We start from the raw sequence: 7,464 nt of genomic DNA, 5'->3' as shown, positions 1-7,464 counted from the left end.
AGGCAGAGTTTGGGGGCATCATTTTCTGTCCTCCGGACTTTTTATATTCACACCATCCGATCTCTGGTGGACTACAGCGCCATCTGTCTGGCCTCCACCAGTGTCTCGATCTCTGGAGGTCATCCAGAACGATGCCCTCCGTGTCATGCTGGGTTCTCCATGTTGGACCCGGGTTGTCAATCTGCGAATGGAGGGTGGCTTGCCATCTCTGGCACGTTGTATTGCGCTACGAGTGGTGCTCATCACTCTACAGCTGGTGCAGTCCCGGCCCCACCTGCCTGTCTCGGCACTCTTAAAAAAGGCTCATGTGTCAACCACCTGCACAGGCCCCTCAGCGTGACTAGGCCCGCAATACAGCTGCCATTGTTCATGGGTTGGGAGCTCCAGAGAGCCTCTGTCAGGATCCTGACTCCCTTTTTCCGGGATATGTGGAACCACCACCATGGGATCCCCCGCTTTTTCACTTTTTTGGTCCCTCGGAGGCTAAACCTCGTTCATCCTTTCCTGCACTCCTCCGTCAGGAGGGTCTAAGCCGAGTAGCCACTCTAGCCTTACAGGACTCGGCCGTCTACTTCACTGATGGCTCAGTTTCATCTGATGGCTCTGCTGGGGCGGCCTTTGTTTCTGGCCAACTGGGAGTCAGGGTGTCTCAGCTTTCCAAGCAGAGCTTGCTGCCATCTTGGGTGCCTTGCGACACGCCCATCACCATCATCGCCACCGAGTCATTATTCATACTGACTCTCTTTCCTCCCTGCACAGACTCCGCTCCTTTTCCTTTCGGGACAATATCTTCTCACGGCCATCTATACATTTGCATCCCTTCTTGTCCGCAGGGGTGCTAATATCATTCTCCACTGGCTCCCTGGACATGTTGGTATCCGCAGCAATGAGCTTGCGGATGGTGCAGCACGGGCAGCTTGCTCTCTCCCTGATATAACATTTCCACTGCGCCCCGGCCCATCGCACCTCATCCGCACTCTAAATGCTACAATCGGCAGGCAATCCATAGAGGATCATCGGCTTTGGGTAACGGAGGGCTCTCGCTCGGCTACCTGGTATGCCACAGCCACGTCCTATTCCCTACTGTCACCTCCTCCGAGTACACCTAATTATCTTCTAGTGTGGCTCAGGCGCTTCCGTCTGGGGTTCCCTGGCTACAGGCAGATTATGGGTGCAGAGCCAGAACCGTGTGCCCACTGTCTAGCTAGTTCTATGGAGCCGCTCATTCACTATCTGCTTCACTGCCCTGCCACTACCATGCTTAGGCCTCAACCTGACACAGCACTGGCACGGTCTGGAGATGACTCTATGGATGCTTCTGGCACTGTCGCCCATGCTCCCCTCCATATTCTACTCCAAACGGTCAGGGACTACCCTCCCCCTCGATAATTCAAGGTTAGCGCCTCATGCGCACCTCTTACGGGCTCTCTTGTTTGCCCGTGTCCCCACCATATTTGGTGGGGCAAATATCCAAACAACAACAACAGTGGGGTCGTCATCACTATTGGTGCTGGGAGTGGAGCGGACACTCACTACTACTGGGTCTGAGCAGCAGCTGTAGACACTGGTCGAGGCAAAGGCGGCAAGGGTCTGGGCAAGGGAGGCGCCAAGCGACACCGCAAGGTGCTTCGTGACAACATCCAGGGCATCACCAAGCCTGCCATCCGTCGTCTGGCTCATCGTGGCGGCGTGAAGCGTATCTCGGGCCTGATCTACGAGGAGACCCGCGGTGTTCTCAAGGCGTTTCTCGAGAACGTGATTCGCGATGCTGTCACCTACACTGAGCACGCCAAGCGCAAGACCGTGACCGCGATGGACGTAGTGTACGCCCTGAAGAGACAAGGGCGCACCCTTTACGGCTTCGGCGGTTAAGAGGGTGCGTGCATAACTGCATGGCACTATTCCACCTGGCCACGGCAAAGCACACAACAACAACAACAACCACCCCCGGACCTCTTTTAGAGGTCCACACCTAATTTCTGTGAAAGAGAATGAATGAAGGCATAGTAGTATAAGTAAATGCAGACGTTGAGCAGGTTAGCTAGCACCAATTTTTTTTTTTTTTTTTTTTTTTTTTTAAGGTAACGGATAGGAAGACATGTAATGCAACCCAACCAACTCTTACCACACCTTACATAACCAACCCTAACCTTACTGAACCATACCAAACCTCCCTCTCTCTCTCTCTCTCTCTCTCTGGCAGTTTAAAAAAAAAAAAAGGGGGGTTAGGCAACTGTCAATTTTTGCTTCTACATCTTCTAATTTTAATGGACGTCTGCATACACATACATTATCACTTATTTTGCTGGGCCATTGCTTTCTCTGTCCCTCTGATCTCCCCCCCCCCATTTCAGGAAAGCTTTCTCCATACCTATTAGGGCAATTTCCATCCTGTTGCCAGAGCATCTCTGCTGTGCTCCGGGAGTTGCCTCCATAAATCGTAAAGGCAAATCCCACTATTCCAAGGTATTTCTGCCTTCATATGCACGAGCAGCAAACTTGAAGGATGCACCTAGAGAATAGAAGACATAGTCAGTCACGTCGGTGAGGCACCACACACACAGTGCATGATATGAATGCCTAAGTGTTAGACAGACAGAATGTCTGCATATGAACAAGTTATCCCTTGAATTTGTCGCTATCACGGCCGTTTTCTCTAAGTGCCAAAACCCACCAATCACCCATCGTACAAGCATTGCATCAACCGCCATACAACCGCTGAGGCCTGAAATCAAATTTAAATGGATGCGGTTGGTACTTGCACGACCGCTAGTGCATTATATAGAAGAGGTGGTCGACAAGGTGGCTGACACTCGCCTCCCAACAGTTTCACTAAGCAGGCCTTCACCGGAGCTTGCAGTTCGATGGCTGCTGCTGCTGCTGCTGCTGCTGTTGATGATGATGATTATTATTATTATTAATCTTGATGATGATGATGATTGATGATGATGATGATGATTGATGATGAAGATTGATGATGATGATGATGATGATGATGAATGAATGGATGGATGAATAGATAGATTGTGGTTTTTGATTTTATAGCAACTAGTTGTTGCAATACTACTCCTAATGACGAGAGAAATGAATGAATAGTATTTTCTTAATTATTCCTCTTATTTGGGGGTGTTAAATCCACCATGGTCGTCACCACACAGATTATATATATATATATATATATATATATATATATATATATATATATATATTGTTACATAGCCTATGATTTCATCATCCTTTGTGTAATTTTAACGCACAGTATGCTGCATGTTTGATCACGAGCGTGTTCTGCCTCAGTCCCCCCCTTCTACCGTTATAGTAGAGTAAGTCGTCCTTTCTGTTGTTCAGAGCGGGATTGTCAGCTCTTTGTCCCCATGGCTTCATTTGCGCGTCCTTCTTACAAGTTGTATCAAGCTCTGCTGGCCCCTATATAATGAGCTCAGTCTCTGCATCATTGCCACTTAGATCTACTCCTCATTTTGTTCACATCTCTGTTCTCCCCTGTACCGTTATTATTGTTGTGAGTGCTCCGGAAGTCTCCAGCCATCTAACTGCTGTGTAATTTGAGTATGATTGTTATTACATTTTGTTCTTGTACTGTATAACATAAGGTGTTGATTTGTGGGCCTAGTGAGTTTTTGTAATTCATGTTCTCAGCCATCATTAATAATATTTTGTAACTGTAATAATATATCTGGCATTCACTGAGCATTATCTGGTATCTCATTTTAACTGAGCATTACCCAGTGTATTTTCATTTTATCAGCGCTGACTTAGGTAAATTTACTCCTGCTAATTTCGTGTTAATAGAGGCAATTGCAGTTAACCATATATTTAACCTGTTTTTTGCCATTACATTATCCTTATGAGTCCTGAATGTTTTGTTGTTAGTTTGAGCATTAAACTTTAACTTGTAATTTTACCTAACTCTTTTGTTTTGAACCTGGAACTTTACAGGACAGTAGTGATTTTTAGTATTCTCACTTAAAGTGTACATTATCTTCCGTAACAATATATATATATATATATATATATATATATATATATATATACATATATATATATATATATATATATATATATATATATATATATATACTATTGAATACATCACCATATCCTGTCACTGAACGACTTTGTCCATTCCTTCGATGGTGGGAGAATAGCCATGATCATCACCTATATTTTCATTCATCCACCCGGCCAGGCAGTTATTTAGGAGGCATAATTATACAGTACAGTATTATTATGTAGGTGCAGTTCGGAACGGGACAAGACGCTATGTAGTAGTGGGAATAATAATATTATTATTATTATTATTATTAATCGACCTTCACTGATGTCAGTAGCTTCTTACATGCAACCGAACGTAAATAAATATAGCCAAAGACACATGCCAGCATTCAACACATACCACATTCTACGCACATACATACATACAGACAGACACATACATTACAGTATACCAACACATTCATCCATACACAAAGATGATGATGTTGGGCAAAGTCTATTCTCTCTCAAGAAATGAATGTGGCTCCTAAAGGAGCCGATGGAGGTGAAGAAGAAGGATTTCTTGGAAGTGTTTACTTCTTCTCCGTCTTCTTGGGGAGCAGCACAGCCTGGATGCTAGGCAGGACACCTCCCTGGGCGATGGTGACGCCAGAGAGGAGCTTGTTGAGCTCCTCGTCATTGCGGATAGCCAACTGCAGGTGACGGGGAATGATACGAATCGTCTTCTTGTTGTCACGGGCTGCGTTGCCAGCCAGCTCAAGCACTTCAGCTGCTAGGTACTCCATGACTGCAGCCAAGTAGACGGGGGCACCAGCACCCACACGCTCGGCGTAGTTGCCTTTACGAAGGAGACGGTGGATCCTGCCGACGGGGAACTGGAGCCCAGCCCTGCTAGATCGGGACTTGGACTTTCCCTTCACCTTGCCTCCCTTGCCACGTCCGGACATGGTAGTAGTATCATCTTCGTCGTCGCTGGAGTAGGAAGACCTTCAGGAGAAGACTAATGCGTCACCCGCCTGTTTGTTTGTTTGTTTGATATTCGTCCCAGTTTCCTGGGACACGGGCAAACTGAGAGCCCGTCAGAGGTGCGCACTACTTGCACGAACTTGCTTTAGCGAGGTGGAGGATAATCCTTTACCGTAGTAATCAATATATTTAATGGAGCACGGGCAACAACGGCTGCAGCGTCCATAAAGACGTCACCAGTTCGTTCAAGGGGCGAGTCCAGCTCAGACCTGAGCATGGTGGTGGCTGGGCAGTCCAGAAGATAATGAAGAAGGGGCTCCTCACAGCTGGACAAGCAATGGGCACATGGGTCTGGCTCCATACCCACAATTTGCTTGTAGCAGAGAAACCCAAGACGCAATTGCTGGTCGCTGAGAGGTGGTGGGCGCTGAATGAGAGGGCAGCGCTGCTGTCCCCAGATGAAAGTACCGGGGGGAGCTGGAGTGGCGCTGGTGGCCTGATTCTCCTGCACAAAAGCAACCTGCCTCTCCCGACCCTGGTTCACTCGTAGAACCCTCACGGGGCAACTGTGGTGCCAGGCATGGTGTCGTCCTGAGCAATTGGGGCACTTGGCCGCAATTGGTTGCTTTGCCTTGAACCACTGCAGGCATTTGTCCGTGTCGTGGGCGCCACTGCACATGACGCAGATGACGGGGCGGTTGCAGTTGGCACGGTGGTGCCTGTAGCATTGGCAGCGGTAGCAACGGAGTGGCTCCGGGGTGAAGGGGCGAAGGTGATATTCTCCCCAGTTCCCCAGGTCGATCGCAGGGATCAGAGGACCCCGCAGGGTGACGATGACCTGTCGAGTCTCCTCCCTGGTCCGCGCTTTCTGGCAGCAGGTTGCCTCTTCGACCTGAGGGTGCTGGAGCAGTATCTCCATAGGCATTCACAAGGGATAAGCCATGACAACTGCCTTCGTAGACTGTTGACCGGGCGTCAGCTCGACTAGTTTGACAGGGCAGGCCTTGTCCTGCAGAGCTGTTCTCAAGAGGTCGTAGGCTCCCTCGTCCTTCGGCACCAACACCGAGCTTCCATCCCGACCTATCAGGTTGGAGCAGCGTAGCCCTGGCAGGTGACGCTCTAGTGCAGCCACGGCGTCGTAACTCGTCGCATGCCCTTCCTGTACCGGCACACGGAAAGCTGGGAATGCAGAGCGGGGCGGCGGACGCACAGCTACTGACATGGAGGGACGAGCAGCAGAGGGACCCCTGAAGGGAGGCCCAGTGCGTACTGCCGGAGAAGGGCCGTTTCCCTGGCGAGCACGCCTCGATCACTTGCGTATCACAGGGGTGAAACCCTCATCATCATGCAGAGCAGGATCAGCAGAGGGGGAGATCTGAGTCGCAGCAGGAGCCTCCGACGGGACCTCCAGCCGCTTGAGAATACGAGGAAACCTGGCCGGCCTAGGCTCGTGAGAGGGTGCGCAGGTGGCAGCGCGAGGCTGCGGACCGAGGGCTCGGTTCACGGGGGTGCCTTGCCGTGGATTAGGGCTGGCAACTGCGCATAGGGAAGCCGAAGTGCCCTTGGTGGAAGAGAGAGAGGGTGGAGCAGGTGCAACCTCCTCCATAGCCTCATGTCAGCGGGCTGCCTTAGCAGAACGGGTAGAGGCACCACGCGAGCGAGGTACCACTACCGTAGACTTTGGTAGAGAGGGGTCAGCGCAAGAAACCTCGTGAGCTGACGAGTGGGAGCTCAAGTCAGAATAGTGACGCTCCCGCTTCGTGCCTGTAGCAGGACACGGGTTGGAGAGCCTCGACTGAGGGAGCGGGAGGCGGGAATGCCCCTGGGGCCTAGGGATGCAAGATCCCTTCATACTGGTCACAGAAGCAGCCAAAAAAACTCAGTCAACACACACACACACACACACACACACACACACACACCACACACACACAACCACTCAAACTGCACAAAGAAAACAACAAAAGTGGCCAAGGTCCCTACAGTGACGGGCAACAGAGACAGAGTCCACCCAGAAACAGGGAAAAAAAGAGAAAAATCGCCCAAGTAAATTAGGCTAAGTCCTGCAATGCCCCAAAACAGGAAAAACTCCCGAAAATGCTTCTCAGTAACTGAGGCAGAGTCCAACACTCGAGAGAGACTGGCAAGAGGTCTGCTCATCACGAGAGCTAGGCAGGGGTCACCCGCCTTTTTTGTTTGTTTGTGTGATATTCGTCCCAGGACGTACTGGGACACGGGCAAACATGTGAGCCCGTCACAGTAGCGCTATGCATGCGCATCTATATTATCGTGGCGGAGGGTAGCGACTGACTACCCGAAGTAATAGTGAAAAAGGAGCACGGGCAACTATGCCAGCGGCATCCCTCACCTCATCTTCTGATGGGACGTATGCCCCACTAGGTAGAGACCTGAGAGCAGAAGTCACAGGGCAATTCAATAGATAGTGCAGTAGAGGCTCCTCCGACCTCTCTAAGCAGTGTTCAC

The sequence above is a fragment of the Coenobita brevimanus genome, chromosome 117, assembly GCF_032717465.1.
Source record: "Coenobita brevimanus isolate Jiangsu-jjx chromosome 117, ASM3271746v2, whole genome shotgun sequence".
In the NCBI taxonomy this organism is placed as follows: domain Eukaryota; kingdom Metazoa; phylum Arthropoda; class Malacostraca; order Decapoda; family Coenobitidae; genus Coenobita; species Coenobita brevimanus.
Note: the sequence above shows the minus strand (reverse complement) of the source record.